We start from the raw sequence: 19,399 nt of genomic DNA, 5'->3' as shown, positions 1-19,399 counted from the left end.
ACTCAATATCCGTAGGAGGTGGTCACGCTAGACCTACCCAATTTGGTTCTAATTTCCAATTTGGTCATCAGTCAATAAGCATTTATTAGGTGCTTACTGTGTGCCAGGCACTATGCTAAGCTCTGGATATACAAAGAAAGGCAAAAACACACTCTCTGCCCTCAAGAAGCCCACATTCCAAGTTACAAAGGAAGGGAGGTGAAACAGAAGGACCAAGTCATACCTTGGCTTAACCTCAGAGAGCTCTTTGCTTCCCTGAGGAACCTGGCCCAACTTTCTGGTGGGAGTTTTCTTGCACATATGTAAGTACATATAAGACATGTACCAAAACCAAGTACCAGGTAACCTTGGCTAGGAAGGCATGACCAGAGAGGAGACCAAGAGAGACCTCACTGAAACCAATTTTTTCTTCTCTATCCAGAGCACCTAGAACAGTGACTGGCACAAAATAGAAGTTTAATGAGTACTTTCTGATTGATTAATAGACTATAAGAAGGTCCCCACCACAGATAATAAAATCCTCACTGGAACAGCTGAAACTCAAACCACTTGGATCTTTTAGGGCTCCAAGAAGACATATCTCAAAGAGGATAACCACTGCCTACAAGATGCTGCTGCTAGAGCTGAGAGAGAAGAGGCAGAAGCAGAGCTAAGAGAGAAGTGACCTTGAGCAGGAAAACAGGGAAGAGTTTGGAGTGGGACAGTTTCTGTGAGCTGAGACAAGAAGCAGGAACAGAAAGCTGCCTATGTGTGAACACAGGCAAGAACTGGAACCAATCAACCTACAGAGGAAGAGTTCAGGAGGAAGAACCCTTGGATTTGGAAGTCAGCCTGGAGTCAAGAAAGATTCTGAAGATCACCTGGCAGGATAAGATACCAGGCACTGAGGTCGTCACTCAAGCTAAACTGCCAGGCTTTCAAACTCTGCTTCAGAGAGCGCAACTCCAATGGACTGGCCACATTGTTTGAAGGCAAAACGTATGCCTGTCAAAAAGACTATTTTATGGAGGACGCATACAGAGCAAGCATTCACATGGAGGTCAGAAGAAGCAACAGAAGGACTCTATGAAGAACTTTGGAACCGAAAGTGTGACATGAGAGACACTGGCAAAGGAGCACTCAGCATGGCATGCCCACATCAGAGGAGGTGCTTGTTCAATGAGCAAAGCAAAATTGAAGTAGCTCAAAAGAAATGTGATATGCACAAATTTAGAGAATCCACCCCAAATGTTCACATGGATTATGTGCCCGACCTGTGGTAAAATATTCTGAACTCATAGTGGTCTGATCAGCCATAGCTGGACACACTAGAATAGTGATGTCATTTTGGTCCTCTTAGAGAACAAAAGACAACTGACCAGAACATGTCCAGTATGTAGTAGGCACTTAATAAATGCTTGTTTCCTTCCTTTCCACTTTACCAGTGAGGAAACTGAGCAGAGAGGTTAAATGATTTGAATAGGACCATGCAACTCATAAATGTCTAGGAGAAGGTTCAAACCCAGGTCTTTTTGACTTTAGAGCCAGCACTCTCTCTACTATGTTGTACTTCCTGTATGTGTGATGGTCATTCAAATGTATGGTATACTTTTTTAACGCCTATGATACTCCTTGTAAAGGACCACTGTTAACTAATTGGCCCAAGTAGTCAGTCCTAGCTTAATGAGGTCAATGAGTGTTCCATAGAAATTTTGTACTGCATCTTTCTGCCCTGTTAGTATGTTTACCATGATGTTATCCTATTATCTCTAGCATCACATTCTTTATCATTTGTACCCTTTATGTTATAGCCAAATGGGATGACTTGCCATTCCCATATTTATTCCTGACATTTCCCATGTCCATGGGTCCACATTCATGATCCCTCATGCTTCAAATGGACAAATCTCACACCTGTGCCAACCGAAATCCTTTTCTTTCTTTTAAGGGCCAGTTCAGGGGTCTATGTCCCACTTTCTATGAACCTGTCTTTGGATCTCTCTCCTACCCCTAATTGCAAAAAATGATTCCCCTCTCCTTAGATTTTTCCTGTGCTCTGTTAGACTTGTCCTATGCAGCCAATCAACAAGAATATATTAAGTACTTATTATGTACCAGGCACCGTGTCATATCCTCATCACATTCTACCTTGTATTATAGTTGTATGTATGTATATATGTACACACGTGTGTGTGTATTTGTGTATGTATGTGTATGTCTTTATGCCCTTCAGCTCCAGTTACAAGGGAAGACATCATTAAATTTTCCATGTTTGTATCTCTAATACCTTGTGCCATGGCTTGCACACAATAGGTTATGTGCTTGGTTCACTACATTAAATGATACGCGTACACCTGAACAACGAATACATTTTCTTTTTAGCTTCTCCTACCTCTGAGTTCCTTTTGGAACAACAGAGAAAAAAGGGCAGAGGGGAGAGAACCTGGGCTGACTCCACAAAAATCTCTATGACGCCTTCCATCCAAATCTTGTACCTAAATACTCAGCCTCCTAGACAGAAAAAATAAACACGGAGTTAGACAGACAAAAAAAAATTAAAGAAAATTTTTAAAAGAGATGCTGCTGCTGTAATAATCATGGCTCTCACTGCCTCAAGGTCCGGGAGGTTACATTTTGCCTCACACTCAGGGTTCTCTGATACGCTAATGAGGCCTGTTAGTTTAGGCTCTCTGCAAGTGGTTCTAGCCCCTTCCAATGGCATTTCCTCAATTGTAAGGATAGTTCCTGCATTCCAGTTCCACTTAGCCACTAACAGTAAGATTTTCTTTTACATAGAAATCCTTATTTCAGCGGGCATCATCACAAATACCCACATTTGCTCCCTCAACACATAGGAAGCATAGTTCACCTCCCTACCCTTGTTCCATTTCAGCCTCTGGAGAAGGAAAGGAAATGAGATTCACAGCTCAACTTAGTTCTCATATGGAACAGTCCCAGATCCAAGGCCAAAAACTCTCCTTGGGCTCAAGTCCCAGGTGCCCTGGCTCCATTCTGGACTGACTGACTGACTACACCATCCCACTTATAATCATGACTCCAAGATCACCATGGACCTTGGATGCTCTATGACTTTAAATCCTGAGTGCTATGGGAATCCCCTCTGGTACCTAAAACTAAGGACTCAGAACAGAAACAAATACTACCACACTCAGTTCTCAGAGATGGGGTAAAAAAGAGGTAGGAGGGGAAGGCATGGCATCCATGCTGGGTATGGCCAAAACGATGGAAGAACAAACACACCCAAAAAGATGGCGGAAGGAAACACAGCCAAAAAAAAGAAGTAGCTGCTCAGTCTTACCAGTTTTAAAGACAGAGGCAGTCAATCAAGGGAGACTACCCTCATCTCGGAGGTAAGGATGCAGTGGGCTCCAACGTAAGCAAACTGGGCCAGTTCCAAAGGCTCCTCAAGGGGAGCATTCCAGAGAAGCCCAGGTTACAATAACAACAATGATGATGTGGATGACAACAATACAGTTAGTATTTTTCTGTAGCTCTGTTTGTCATAGCACTACCTGATCTGATCCCTGCCATGGAAGGGAGATGCTATTCTTTTACTCAATGTCCAGATAAGAAAACTAAGGCTGAGAGTAGTCATGACTTGGCCCAGTCCACATAGCTAACATGTGTCTGAGGCAGGATTAGAACTCAGATCTTCCTGTCTCCCAAGTCCAAAACCCAATTTCTTGCCTAGACAACTGAGCCACCTCCTCCTATTCTCAGCATAAGTCTGGCAAGAGAAGCTACACAGCTGGTGTGGTGGAGGCAATGTTCATAGATTGTATTTCTAGACTCCCTGTTTCCCTTTTCTAAGATACATGTCAGAAAGATATTTTTTAAAAATTCTGGCATAACCAATAGAGGCCAGCTCCTTTCTATTGGGGCTTGGTTTCTGTCTCTACCGACAGCTGCTTGAGTGATTTCTCCTTCTGGATGCCAGATCATGAGGCCTCCGTTTGTGGGAAATGTTCTCCTTGTGACAACTGCCAGGCGTCTTCCAAAACCCAGCCTGAAGTCGCTCCAGGTACGGCCCTCTTGTGACCCACGCTTGCTCCTTAGTGTAGAGCGGTAGAACATACACGGTTTAGGGGTGATCCTAGAGGCCCAGGAGGCTGGTACTGCTCATATCATTTTTCCAGATTACGAATCAGATTAATTCACCAGCTTCGTCATGTTAATTAGACAAAAGAAACAATCACTTCAAACAAAGAAAAAACATACAAAATCCAAGGCCTTGACAGCAGAGAAATAAATCGAGGAAATAGCCCAGTAATCTTCTGCAGGCTTATTTTCTTTATCTCTGAACATTCTTTTTCACATGTTGTGTCAATGGGTTAATTGCCTTCTGACACTGAGTGACAATAAGACATGTTCCCTGACGAGGATAAAACAAAGTTAATTGAAGAGAAAGGTAATGAAAATATTGGATTCCATCCATCCCAGGTAGCTTTTGGCACTTGAAATTATAGGCCGGGTGGCTCTTAGACTCGCCAGTAGGGTTTAATTCTTTTAGCGCTTGGCTGAAGTTAAGCAGTAATCAATCATATACTATATTCAGGCCGTCACTGGGGAAGCTGCAATCTGTGAACCGTGAGTTTTGAATAACATTTGGCCATGGGAAGTTGGGGAAGCATTGTTTGAAAATTCATTAACAAGGTCTTCAGCTTGGAGAAAAACCAATTGTTTATAGATTTAACCATAATATTATTCCTTCAATCTGAACTCCACTGGTTGAGTTCATTCATTTTGCTGCCATTTTTATACCTGGCACTGGAGCCATCCCCCAGTTCTGTCTTTTAGCCATGGAAACAATGACCTTTGAAAGCACAAAAAGCTATTGTTATCTCTTGACTCTGCCCACATGTTGTCAGGTACCAAGAGAGGAGAGAAGGAAAACAGATTTGGCCTCCATCACACATGAAAGTCTCCGACTGGCATTTACAGTCTTCCACAGTTTAATTCCTACTTATTTTTCCTAAGAGAATGTTTCATCCTTTTCCCATTGAGTGCTCCATTCTCTTCACATGATCCTCTTGGCTGTTTCCCTAAATGAAATATTGCATCTCCTGCCTGCAACCCTTGTACAAGTCATTTTCCCATTTTTGAATTTTGATTCATTGAAGGCCTGGCTTTATCAAAGAGAATATTGATAAATGGGGGGGGGGCATCACAGCTCAGGTGTCAAATAAGAACCTTACCCAATGTGCCTAGTTATTGTATTGTCTCTGTCCTGAAGTTACTTTGCATTCTTATATCACACACATGTTTATGCATGTTTATATAAACATATGTGTTTGCCCATTTATGTGTACTTATGTATATGCTTTATCTTCCCAGTAGAAGTTCTTCGAGATTAGGGATCATTTTATTTTGCTTAATATCCCCAGTGCTTAGCACTGTGTCTGGCACAAAGCGGCTATTTAATAAATATCTGGAGAATTGAGTTAAAATCCCTTGAACAGAAAGGAGCTGCAGAGCTTGCCTGTCTCCAAATGCCAACTTTTCCCTAGTGACTTAAATGATTTTTTTTTGCCAGCATCTGTCATCAGTTCTTGGAAAGAAGTTCTCTCTTATCATAGCCCATTCCATAGCAAAGGGGAGTCCATCAGAGTTGCTCTCTAGGCTAAAAGTGTGGACACAATGACCTATACAATCTGATTTCTGAGCTCACCTAGAGATGCTAATGACTCCAGTCAAGTACTTTGGGCAGACGATGGGTCATGCTTTCTATTTCCCAATGCCTGCCACTACATAAGAAGAGGTGATTTGTGAGAGTAGATGCCCACAGTTCTCAGAGTCATAGCACAGTGATATTTCCTCTCCATAATTTTCTCTTATTTCTTCATATAGACCTATCTAAGTGGCCAAGAGGGAGACAAAGCAACCTCCTGCTTCTCATGAACTACACTCCTGCTTGGTATGGCCTCATATTCCTTCAAAGAGCATTTCACTCTCCTATTAGAAATGTAAATATCCCTGGATAGAACGTAATCTCCTTGAGAGAAGGTGTTACATTTTTTTAGCCCTCGCACCTCGTATAGCGCCTGTCAGGTGAGAAATAAAGGCTAGATGATTGGCTGATCGATTGAAGTATAGCTGAAATTCACACTCCATCCATGCAGCAAAAAACTTTTACTAGCCAGGGATTGAATGGTCACTTCCCCCAAGGGCTACCTGTACAGAGACAAGTACAGCTGTTATCTGAGAACTGAGAAATTACTACCACTCGACCCTTCCAGGAAAGACTCCTTGTGAGAGGTGCAAGTGAGCTCTCTCAGAGGAACTGAAGAATTCTCAAAGGTGGAGGTGAAGTCTGAATGTATTGTAGGCATGAAGGGCTATGTGGGCTAAGGCAGGGAGACAGGAAATGTGCTCTCAGTTTCAGCTAGGGGGACAGTTTGCCTGAGCTGCAGTGTGTGTGTGAAGGGAAACTGTCTGAAGTTCACCTGGAAAGATAGAATTTGCATTTTGTCCTAAAAGCAATAGAATTTTTGAGAAGGGGAGTATGGTTTAGACTTTGGTATGAATAAATGAAAACAGATCCTTCTGTGTCAGTAAGCATTTATTAAGCACTCACTATTTGCTGGGCATTATGCTAGCATTGGTAAAAGCGGTTCTTGCCCCCAAGAAGCTTACATTCAAATGGGGGGATACCACATCAAAATCATCAGGTGACATAGAAGACATATTCAGAATATATGGAAAACAACCTGAGAGAGGAAGGAATTAGCTGCTGGGTGGGCAGGCAAAGGCTTCTGACAGAAGATGGGATTTGAGCTGAGCCTTGAAAGAAGGAAGAGGGACAAAGAGGTGGAGGTGAGGAGCAGAGTATTCTAGACTGGAACAATGATCAATGCAGAGATACAAAGGTAGGAGATGGAGAGTGATGTCTGAGGAACTACCTGGAAAGTGGAAACAGGAGAAAAACAGAGAACACCGGAGCCTGAAGGGACGTTGGTGGGGTAGGGGCAAGAAGTATCATATAGAAGAAAAGAAATCAGGAATGGGACATGGGGCCCGCAAAGAGAAAACATGGCACAATTTTTTCCCAAGGCTGTCCCTAAGTAATACCCCCACCTTTGGAAAGGCCGTACAGCCTGAGGTCTTGAGAGAATGAGTACAAGTCATCCATGAAAGTCCAAAGGCATTTTTATGTTTTAGTATCTCCCTCAAAGTACAAATATTTGGAATAAATCATGGTAGTTTAAAAAAAAAAAAAGCAGTAAATTGAGGGATCAGGAGGTCTATTCTCAGCTATTTCACTGACTAACCATGTGACCTTAAATCAGTCACTGCCTCTCTCTCATCTCACTTTTCTTATCTGTAAACAGAGGGGGACAAACTAGATGTTTTCTGAAGTTCCTTCCAAAGCAAACATACTCTGGTGCGCAACTAGGAGAAGGTGACTTGGGTTTTGTCCCAGGATGCTGAAATTTAAAGGATGAGCTGACATTACTTGGATATCCTCAACATCACAGAAATCATTGAGTTTGGTTTCTTGTTGGCTAGAATAATTAATTAAAACAGGAAACTTCTATACAGTACACTTCCTGCACACAGCGGTCCATACTGCAGGTGGACCACTCTCTATCCTTGCCCTGTAGCACTTAGACTGAGACCTCTAAGCGTCCTAATGGGCCGCCTCCTCCCAGATCAACTGGGTTTTTTTCTTTTTTAAAAGGTTGACAGGAAAGAATTCAGACTATTTGCCCTCCATGCATTTTGGAAATTTCACTTTGGATGCCAAAATTGCTAGTTCTGCCTCTGCCACAGTGCAGTGAGATCATACCAGAAATGAGGACAGGAAGGAAGTCAAGAAACTCACCTACATTTCTTTGGTCTGGACCCAGATGTAAACAGTGTCAAAAAGCTCCCGCCTTTGTGGAAAGAACTGATGAAATACCAGTCTTGGTCTTCTGTGCATCCTGAACCAATAGATGGGAGCTGCTACCAAATTTCTTTTTGAGATTTTGTTTTAAACAAAAAGAAAAAATACCAAAATACTGAGTTATTCTCCCACTCCAACTCTCTGTGTTTCTCTCTCCCTCTGTGTCTCTTTGCTTCGCAAAGTAATAAGATAATGATTGACTCATTTCCCCAGGAAGCCTGTAGCTCCAATGTCAGGCATTATCAGTTGAGGCAAGAGCCTGGTTGTCAAACTTACCTGCACCAGAGGTGACTCATTTGTTGGCAGGTTTCCCCAACTTGTCCGAGTGAGTTGTAAAAATAAAGCAACCTTAATTGTCTGTTCTGTGAGGTATGACATCCCCCACTCCAGAAAGCCTAATAATGCAGTACCCTGGATGCCAAGGCTGCAGGTTAATGCTAATTGGTGCTGAGCATAGGTGGGCTTCTCCTTAAAGAGGCCATCTCAGGGGTCCCCAATCATCACAGTGGTGAACTGGTCACTCGTCTTCTTTGCCGGCCCTCCTTCACTCAATGTGGTGGGATGTCCCATGAGCACAAGGCATTAAGAGTTGATTGATTCAAGTGCAAACAGAGGAATGATTTTACGTGCTCCATTCTAACTGTTCCAAATAATTCAACCCAGAGGCTATGTTGGCCACCAGCTAACAGATGGAAGCATGAAAAATTCAGATCATCATCTATATGTATTATCTCCCTTATGCTCAGCATCCTGATATTTCCAGGTTGCTTGGTCCCCCAACTCTGAGATTCTTTAGTTTCCTTCTAGACTCAGCTCAAATGCCCCACACACATACATGATGCCCATATTTTTTATGACCCTCCTTCCCCCATTTTGTATTTACCTTTTGGCAAACACATTGATTCCCCCAGTAGAAGTAAGCTCCAGGAGGTAAGCACTGATGTTGTCTCTTGTCTCCCTAGCACCTAGCTCCATGACAAACCAACAAAGCATCTGCTCTAGGGAGTCTTAACCTTGTGGGTACCACAGACCCAGACCCCTTTGGCAGTCTGGAGAAGCCAATAGATACCTTGTCAGAAATGAGCTTTTAAATAAATAAAATTGAAATGGACTCATGAAAATAAATGTCATTTTTTTTCCCATCTAAGTTAATGGAATGCCTGAAATCTTTCTATGACCCTTTAGGAGTCCATGGACCTCAGGTTAAGAACCCTAGTCTGCATGGCTTTATTTTGTATCTGGAGGTTTTCCATAGGAACAGGTACAACTGAAAGGACTTTTTAATTTCCCACATCTGTTTGAAAATAGCACAAGCCAGGTAAAAAACAATAAAGTTGGAAAATAGCAGGCCGTCATCATCTGGCCTATGAAACTATGTATGTCTGTCGGTGAAGGGGCACTGACTTGGTTTTTTTAACCATATTTCTCTGTAGTCCTATAAGAAACATTTATTAAGCACCTACTATGGTCCAGGTCCTGTGCTGAGCACAGGGGACACAAAAAGAGGTAGAAGATAATCCCTGCCCTCAAGGAGCTCACTGTCTAAAGGCAGAGACAACAGGAAAACAAGTTTCTGCAACAAACTTTATGAAGGATAAATAATTAGAAGCGAGAAGGGATTGGAGTTAAGAGGGATTGGGGTGGGCTTTCTGCAGAAGATGGGATTTTAGTTGGGACATAAAGGAATCCAAGGAGGCCCCAAGGTGGAGACAAGGCCTCATAAAGAAGGGTCAAAGAAAATTCCCCAAGCACAGAGATGTAGTGTCATATTGGTGGGATAGCCAGGAGGCCAGTGTCACCAGATCAAAGAGTACACGTCAGGCAGTAAAGGGGAGGAGGGGGCTAGGTTATGAAGGACTTTGAATACCAAATAGAGCATTTTGTGTTTGATCCTAGACGGGGCAGGGAGTCTTTGGAGTTTATTGAGCACAGTGGGGATGGGGTAACATGATTAGTGGCTGAATCAAGGATAGATTGGAGAGGACACGCAGGCAGAGCCCCCAGCAGGTATTATGATAGTCTGGGCATGAGGCAGTGAGGGCCCACACTAGAGTGAGGCAGTCAGAGAAAAGAAGGAGGCCTATTTGAGAGATACTGCAAAGGTGAACTCAGCAGGCCTTGACAACAGCCTGGTTATGGAAAATAATTACAGGACATTAGGAATAAACACAGTCACAGACGTTGAGGTGGCAGACAAGGGAGAGCTAAGCCCAGGATGTAGAAAGTGGGAAAGTCTTACCAACAGCAGGCTTCCAGGAAGAGCCTCCAGTTCCCAAAGACCTTCATCTGCTGGGTTCCTAACCTGCCACATTACATTTCGCAGTGACACATGCACCAGCCATAAAAACTCTGGCAAAGCGAATTTAAAACACCGTCATTCATTTAGGAGGTTGAACTAGTACTTAAACTCTTGGGTGTCATAAGGGCTGGGAAGTAATTGTGACTCAGCTCCTGAATCCAAGAATCCTAGGATTTCAGGTTAGGAAGGGACCCTTGAAATCAGTGACCCCAACCTTTCACTTTATAGATTTAAAAAAAAAAACCAGAGGTGGAGCGACTTGCCCAAAGTCTCACAGCTGATTAATAGCAGGCCAGGGTGATAAAATCTAAGACGAAGCAAGAAGGTTTCACAAAACCAGTCAGAAAGTGATCATAGATAAGATATGGGAGTTTTTGTAAATAAATAACATAATATTGCTGGTGGCAAAATGGCTGTTTTTTGGCACAGGAAAGGCTAACATCAACTAACAAATCAGCCTGACAGATTTCAGTAAAAGCTTATTTTAATTATAAATACTCGTCCTTTGATGCTGTGCTAACCTTTCTTTTCTTCACCTAATTGTGAATGAAGAACAGGAGACTATAGGGTGGTCAGGGGTATCTATACTGACTAGTTCTATGTTTATTTGAGGTCTAATCCTCCTGGTAAATAAGCACCTGAGTAAGGGACCCGATGAGGATCCTGACCTCATGACTTCACCCCATGCCTGTAGGATAATTTCCAGGATCGCTAAATTGTCCTATTCAGGAGATAAAACCCCTTCCATATTTCCTAGGCTTTGCCTTAAGCAAGAGGCATTGGAAACGCATGATGGATCCACCAACGAGCATTCATCAAGCACCTACTATGTGCTTACTAGATGTTGTGACAAGAGTAAAACAGTCCCCATCCTCAAAGAGCTCACATTCTGCTGAGGTGAGACAAGATGTGCATCTCTAGGTATAGACAAAAGAAATACCAGGTAACTTTTTGACAGTAGACATTGGCAGCTGGGACATTCCAGGGATGAATGACAGCCTGGACAACCAGAACTTATGACTTGTGCCTGAGAGGTACCCTAGACATTTTCAGTTCCAACTCCTCCATTGTAATAGATTAGAAAACTGAGGCCCAGGGAGAGGAAGTAATTTGTGTGAGGTTGTATCACAAATTAGTGGCAGAGCCAGGCCTAGAAACTTCGGAATTAATGACTTTGGGACCCTCGTATTGCTTGAAAATCAAGCTTTCCAGATAATATTGTTGGGAAGGCTGTTTAAGCAATAACACTTGGCTGCTGCAGAGACTGTCCCTGCAAATGCCTTTCTGAGAAAACTGAAGCCACCTTCCTAGGCTCAGTGACAACATGCTCTGCTTACTAATTTTCTTCCATTCCATTTTATTCACCTTCTGTTCAGTCTTTCCCTCACTGGGCCATTTGTCTGGTGACAATCTCAGTTTGGGTCTTCAAATTAAATTCCGGATCCCCCTAAATGCAATTGTTCTTAAATAGCCTTGTGAAGTTAGTGATGGTGGGGGTTGGAGGTCATTAATCATGAGCTTCAAAGAATGGCTTCTGGGCCTCATCTTCCTGATTTGTTCTCAAAGCCTAGAAATGCCAGGAAGAAATAAGACTGGGGTCGTTGCTTCTCTACAAGAGAGGAGAGATTCAAGTGGTACCATAATGGAATTCAGAGGACGATCCTTTCCCAGTTTACTTAGCATGAGGGTCACAGCCTACCTCCTGCACCAATTCCCCCAACTTTTATACGAACACTTTATGTATCCATTACAGATAATCCCACTCTCCCTTCTCACTCCAAAATGGTAGAGACAAAAAGTGGCACAATTCATTTCTTTACTGTCTAAGCCACAAGACAGCCTCCCTCTTGGGACTAAATGATTCACTGTTGTATTAATTCATAGAATCATACAGCTAAAGCAACAATGGACTCTGGAAGGCCATCTAATCCAGTTGTTACAGATGAGGAAACTGAGGCTCAGAGAATTCGTGTGACTTGCCCATCTAGCAAGTATAAGAGTCAGGATGTGAACCTAGGCCTTCTAGACTCTGAGTCCAGCAAACCATGGTACTTCAATTCAGGTGAATTCAATAAACATTTAGTAAATACCTGCTGTACACATGCACTGAGTTGGAAGATGGGAGAATGGAATTTAGAGAAAAGCAAGGCGACCATTATGGCTAGAAGATAGAATGAACAAAGGGGAATAATGCAGACTAAGAAGGATGAGTGTAAAGAGCACCAAATGTCAGAAAATTCTATTTTACTCCAGGACCAATAGGGAAATTCTTGAGCAGAGATTAATCCTACACTTTAGGAAGACTTAGTCTGGTACTCATAGGGAGGATGGATTAGAGAAGAGAGAGATTGGAAGCCACACAATAATTTTGTTGTTTCAGTTGTGTCTGAATCTTCAAAACCCCATTTGGTGTTTTCTTGGCAAAGATGCTAGAGTGGTTTGTCATTGCCTTCTCCAGTTCATTTTATGATAAGGAAACTAAGGCAGCAAGAGAAAGTGACTCACCAGGGTCATACAGCTAGGAAGTGTCTGAAGCCAGATTTGAACTCAGGAAGAGGAGTCTTCTTGACTTCAGTCTGAACGCTGGATCCACAGCACCACTTAGCTGTGGGAGTCTATTGTAATAGTCATGGCAAGAGGAGAAAAAAGCCTGAAATATGGTAGTGGATATACGAGGGCAAAAGGGGAACAGACATAAGAGACATAGAAATTGAATCAACCAGGCCTAGCAAGTGATTAGATAAGGAAGGTCAAGGAGAAAGGATGGGTCTGAGGTTGTAAACTTAGAAGGACAGAAGGGTCCTTGGCAGAAATGGGAGCATTGGAAGGAGCAGAAGATTTAGCGAGAAAAGATATGAGTCACTGTGGGCATCACAACCAAAGAGCATCTCCCTTAGCCCTGCCTTTCAGCCAGTCGTACATTAGCAAACTCTCCAAAGGAATAACCCAGCTTTTGGCCAAGGGAACATGGCCCCCACCCCCAACAGGCTGATAAATATCTCAGCATCTGCACCTCCCAGTCAAATGCTAACTCATTTAAATGTTTGGGCAACTCACTTAATCACTCAAGATCTTTGCTTCCTTATTGAGAAAATGACGACTTAGTTCAGATAAACCCTAAGATTCCTTCCAATTCTAATCATGGTAGCTAGTCTTTCTAGAGCACTTTATAATTTGCAAAGCATTTTACATGTGATCTCATGTGATCCTCCCCCAAAACCCAAGCTATAGGGGCTATTATTGTCCCTGTTTTTAAGATGAGGAAACTGAGGCTTGAAAGAAGTCAAATGACATACCACCTAGTCCGAATCTGAGGCAGGGTTTGAACTCAAATATTTCTGACTGTAGGTCCAGGGAGTAATTCACTGTAATGCCACACAGATGCCTAAATCCTCAAAAATCCTATAATCCTGTAAAATGGGAAGTAAGATACCTTGTTTCCTCTCACATACTATCATTTGGGAGAAAGTGCTTTCTAAATGGAAATGTGCTCTTAAGGTTATATTTATCCCATCTTATGTTGGTAGAAACAAGATAGAAGAGTTCATTTAGTTAAGCAAAACTGCCTTCCAATCTCACCTCTGATGCTTATTTAACTTTAGACAAGTCACTTAACCTCAATTTCCTTATCTGTAAAACCAGAGGGTCTCTGAGGCCCCTTTTAGCTCTACATCCAAGATACTATGTATGGTTCAGGGTTGCCTTGAGCAGCTCCCTCGGACATATCTCCCTGATCATAAACCAGTTGTGGAATCTACAATGATTCCTACACCAGAACCCCACAGTAGATGAAAGCCCCAATCTTTCTGGCATTTGCATTGTGGAAGGATAGTGGTTTGGAATGTCTGAATACTCTGCTTTTATTTTAACTTAGAATTGGCATTATTTTCTCTTGTTGCTTCCAAGAATCATTCCATGATTTTCCTCTTTGGTCTTTGGATTTCTAGCTTGTGATGGTTTATGAAAACACTTGTAATGTGCATCCTCCTGGAAGTCTCCTCTACCTTATTCTTTATCCTTTAGCTGTTGAACATTTAAGATGCCAAAGCTAAAGCTACATCACCTACTCTCCTTCCCCCAAGCTGAGAGATTGGTTTATTCACTCCAGTCTGTCCTGAAATCATTTGTTCAGACTACCAGTCTTATTTGGGAATGATGTATTTTTAAATGTAGACTCCTGTTCCTTTTCTGCATGGAGGGCAACTTAATTTACATCAGTCTATTAAATAATGCAGTCACCTGGAGGTATGCAGTCCATGTAATGAAGGCAGCAAAACACCTGGATGAAAATTTCCTTCCTGGACCCAAATTGGGAAATCCGTTTAACCTTTCCTAATGTGGATCCTCTACTTATGCCTCAGATGTTCACCAGCAGCTCTACAAAATGATACTATATCATGACATGATGTGGTGTGCTGATGTCCACCACATACCAAAGGCATAGTGGGTAGACATCCACGGAGGATTTAGGAATGGAAACAAACAAATGGACACAAAGAATAAATAAACAGGCAATGATCTGCGCCAGTGAAAGAAGCAGCCACTTGGCGCAGAGAAGAGGCATAGTTTAAGAACATCAGATATGGTATCAGAAGACCTGGTTTCACATCCCAGCTGTACTGCTTGTTAGTTACATCACCTTGGGCAAGTTACTTCCTCTCTCTGGTCTTCAGTTTCCTCATCTGTAAAATGAGAAGGATTTGGACAAAATGATCCTTAATGAATTCTAGCCCTAAATCTTTAATCCATTAAAGTACCCCTTATATTTATATAAGCCCTCAAGTATTATTCCCATCATAAAGATGAGGAAACTGAGATTTGGAGAAACATCTACTGGGGAGGTAGATAATGCAAAGATCTTTACCTCCATTCCACAAATTATGAAACTATACCTCATGGAAGGGCAGCTAGGTGACACAGTAGATAGAGTGCCAGACCTGGATTGAGGAGGATATGAATTCAGATCCAGCCTCAGACACTTACTAGCAATGTGACCCTGAGCAAGTCATTTACTCTTGTTAGCCTCACTTTCCTCATCTGTGAAATGAACTGGAGGAGATGGCAAACCACTCCAGTATCTTTGCCAAGAAAACCTCAAATGAGGTCACAGAGTTGGACACAACTGAAATAATTCAACAATAAAAATTCTTCATGGAAGGCATCTAACTCATCTAAGGTCATACATCTGGTTAAATGGGATAACCAGGGCTGAAACCCAGATATAAGCTCATTGCAAAAAAGAGATTGTCTCATTCACTGCTTCATTTTATCCTCAGAAGCAGAGTGCTAGCTACACAGCAAGTGTTTAATACAGACTTCATTGATTCTGATTCTACCCATTCTTCTCTTCTTCAAGAATAAATAACTCCCCCTAATTGTTCCGTATTTTGCTTAATTTCCACACTTGAATCTTTTACTAATGGACCCCTCCGATGCCTCGCCATGATTTGAGTGCTCAGAGGTCATACCAGGGAGTCACAAATTCTGTTAGCTCCCCCCAAGCCTGAAGGTCTTAGATCATCAGCTCAGTAAAATCCCTCTGGTGAGGACTACCTTAGCTAAATTTAGAGAGGTACATCAACAGGAGATTGGCCACCAGGAGACCTGGTGGTGGATTTTTCTTGGTCAACTTAGAAAGGGAATGCTTGGGTGAATGTCACTAAACCATCCCAGTCTGTCAGTAACTTGTGCAATAAACCCACCCTTCACCCCTGTCCCACGGAGGGCTGTGTCTTTAGTCCCTCCTAAGTTTTACAGGCCTTCAGGCCTCTGCCAGCCCAGTCACTTCAATTGCCAAGAGGAAGAAGAAATTGACTCTCATTTTCTTTATAGGCCATAAGAGTCTCAAGCCCTGGCATTATTCCCATTTGTGAATATGGAAATGAAAAAGTCAAGAAATTAAATCGTATAAAAATATAGTAATAGCCTCAAAGCATTCTAAAGCATTCTTCAGATATTAAGCCAGATTCTTCTCATTTTCAATCTTTATAGAGTCACTCTTTCAAACGCCAAGAGAACTATTTAGGACGTTACAGTTTCAGGACCTGAGGTTCGGAGATAAGAGAATCCTTTTCCCTCACAACAGCTCCATAACTTGGAACAGGCTAGCTGGAGCACAATGATCTCCATCCAGAAACCCCAGGAAAGTCCCATGATGCCAGATGACTGGGCATATCTTATGGTGAGAAGTGTTTAGGGGTTGGAGAGAGCCTATACACACACACACACACACACACACACACACACGCACACACACACATACACACACACATACATACATACACACACACACACACACACACACACACACACACATGCATCCCAAGCTTCAGGATGCTGTTTAAGCAACCTGCACAGCATCATCACGAGTCTTTAGAATAACCAGACCCAAGAACCCAAGATGACTATATCCATGCCTTCATTTAACTTTGGACAAATCATTTTATTTTTCATTTTCCTCATCTCTAAAATGGAAGGGTTAGACTAATGGCACCTGGCATCCCTGTGTTTGACTATGTGGCACCAAGCATCTAGGTGCCTCTAAACAGTTCTTTAAGGGATCTGAGTTATTGTCCAGGTGCCATTCACATTTTCCTATTTTCTTTTCAAGCTTCATTTTAGAAAACTGACTTCTCAGTTGCTATGAATTGGAAGATAAAATGCCAATGGGTCAGAAGGACAATGATGATGATGGTACCAATTTTTTCTATTATTTTAAACATCAGAAAAAAATCCATTTTTGTTCAAATAGTGCAAACATTCTGGTCACTATTATACCAAAACAGTGTAGCCAAAGACATGAAAACAGCATGTCACTTTGATAAATTACAAAGCAAAATGTATTTAATTTACATGCTGGGACCCAAACCTACATTTTTCATTTTTTGAAATTTAGCAAAATTTACTACCCTGAGACTGGTAGATCTAGATAAGTGATGGAGTGGGAGGCAACATATCTGTCCTCCTCATCGAGGTCTAGGTTTTCCATATTTTGTCCTACTGGCAAGAGATTCCTGAAGTTACTGCTTATTTGGCTAGTCATCCTGAGAAGTGTGGACTTTGGTCAATGTATCAGTTAAGTTTATGTGCGCAATTACCATCACCAAGGAATTTTAAGGTGATAAGTAATGTTCATTGAAATATTGATGATAGGTTCCTATGTTTATTTTTTTGTTAAATATTTGTATCTCTAACCTTGATCCATGTTCTAATTTTAATTTAAAGTTGCTAAAAGAAAAACCTTCCCCAATAACCATTTGAAAACTCCTAGCAGTTGTCATCATACATCAAATGTAATATATCTTAAATACAGGTGAAAAAATTCAAACTTTGTCCCTCTTTTTATGGCACCAATATCCCCTGATCACTTAGATTGAAAACCTCAGAGGCATCTCTGACTCTCCATTCTTCTGTCTCTATCCACTGCTCCACCCAGCTTTCCATAATCTTGTCCAGAGTGGATACTTAATTTATGCTTACAGACAGGATAGGAATGGGACTTGCGATTTCATTGGTATAGGAAATTCCCAGATTAGAAAACTCCCTCTACTAATATAAGTCAACACCTTTTCTGCCATTTATAATCTTACAGAGTTGCCTGGAACATTGAGATGTTAAGTAACTTGCCCAGGACCCTACAGCCAGGTTGTATCAGAGATAAGATGTTCTAGACTGGACCAGACTCAGGCCAGGCCCCTGGTAGTTTCAGCTCAATATTGGAAAAAAAATTAGATATTCATAGGGTATTCAACAGTTAACAAAAGGAGATTTATTTACCTAGCCATAATAGGAATAGGATGTTCAACAAAGATAGGCATTTGGGGACTCTTGCAGTTGATTCAGCAGAGTAAATCTGAATCTAACCCATATCATTCCACCAGCCAAGCCTGTGAGAGCTTCTCTAGGGCCTTTTGGCTGCTTTGTGCTGCAAACAATAAGAAAGGGACATCAGCACTCCCCTGAGCCAACCAAGTCTCAAAGCAGTCTCCAATCCCTTTTGAGGAAGAACTAGCCTAAATTGCATGGGGGTGAGAGGTAGGAAACTGCTTCTGCCACTTAGGACTTGAACCCAGTCATCCTGGCTTTGATGTTGGCTCTTTGTATCCACAACCCCATGTTGCTTCTCATGCTTACTGAATTAAAATTGAAATAGAAATTTGGTCCCTATTCCTAATTTGCTAAATTTAATCAGAATCCATAAATTCTTTCAAAAGTTATTATGAAGCAACCAGGTAGGCCTGTGTGAAATGCTGGGTAGTCTGAGAGATCTCAACAGAGTTGGTGAACCATCTCTAAAAATGCTGAATTTTTCCTCTTTCCATCCCTAGGCTAGGCAGAGTCATTTACATCTTCATAATAGTAACAATCTCAGAGTAGCGTATATCCTCATAGACTCATTCTTCATACAAAGTAAACATGAACTAGTTCTCATTTTTCCTGGTGTAATGTTATATTTAATTGTAAGTCATTTCCAGAAGGTCAAAATGCTTTTCACAATGTACTGTGAAAATTTCTGGTATTATTTTCCTTATCTGTTTCTGCCCCATTAAATTCCTCCTTTGATGATTCATCTTGAGGCAGAGGTGATCTTGGGCCCCCAAAGGTTCTGATAACAGGACAGGAGCTCCAAGAAGTCTGACGTAGCTGAAAGGGTACAGTGTTAAACAAAGGCAGTAATTCAGGCTCAGGGAAATGAGGCACCCATGAACCATAAAGCGCAGTAACAATGACTTTGCTTGTTAAACACATGGGTTGTGTAACTATCCATTGTGTTGAACCTTACACTTCTCACACAGGGCATGTAGCCCACTCTCAGGGCTGTCTCATTGTCTTGAACCTGGAAACCACAGTAGCAAACCTAGGTTTCCAGAAATGAGGCACAACCATGAAGTTACATTTTAAGTATCTCTGGGTCCTGGTGCCAACTCTACTCACCTCCGTCGCTTTTGATCCCCCACCAGTGTGCTTCTCTTTATACAAACCCAGCCACTCATGATGATGACACATTTAGATCTTAAATACAACCTTCTACTTACCAACAAGGCAAAAGAAAGTAATAATAGTACAATCACAGTTACCCACATACTAAAGCATGTATGATCATAATGAATATATCACAGTTTACACGTAAACATGGGTCATACATCCCACCAATCAATGCATTCAGAATCCATAGGGGAGAATAAACACACATTTACACAAATCTAGCAAGGGAT

The sequence above is a fragment of the Notamacropus eugenii genome, chromosome 6 (genome assembly GCF_028372415.1).
Source record: "Notamacropus eugenii isolate mMacEug1 chromosome 6, mMacEug1.pri_v2, whole genome shotgun sequence".
NCBI classification, from domain to species: Eukaryota; Metazoa; Chordata; class Mammalia; order Diprotodontia; family Macropodidae; genus Notamacropus; species Notamacropus eugenii.
The sequence above is the reverse complement of the archived record's forward strand: the minus strand, read 5'-3'. Positions refer to the sequence as shown.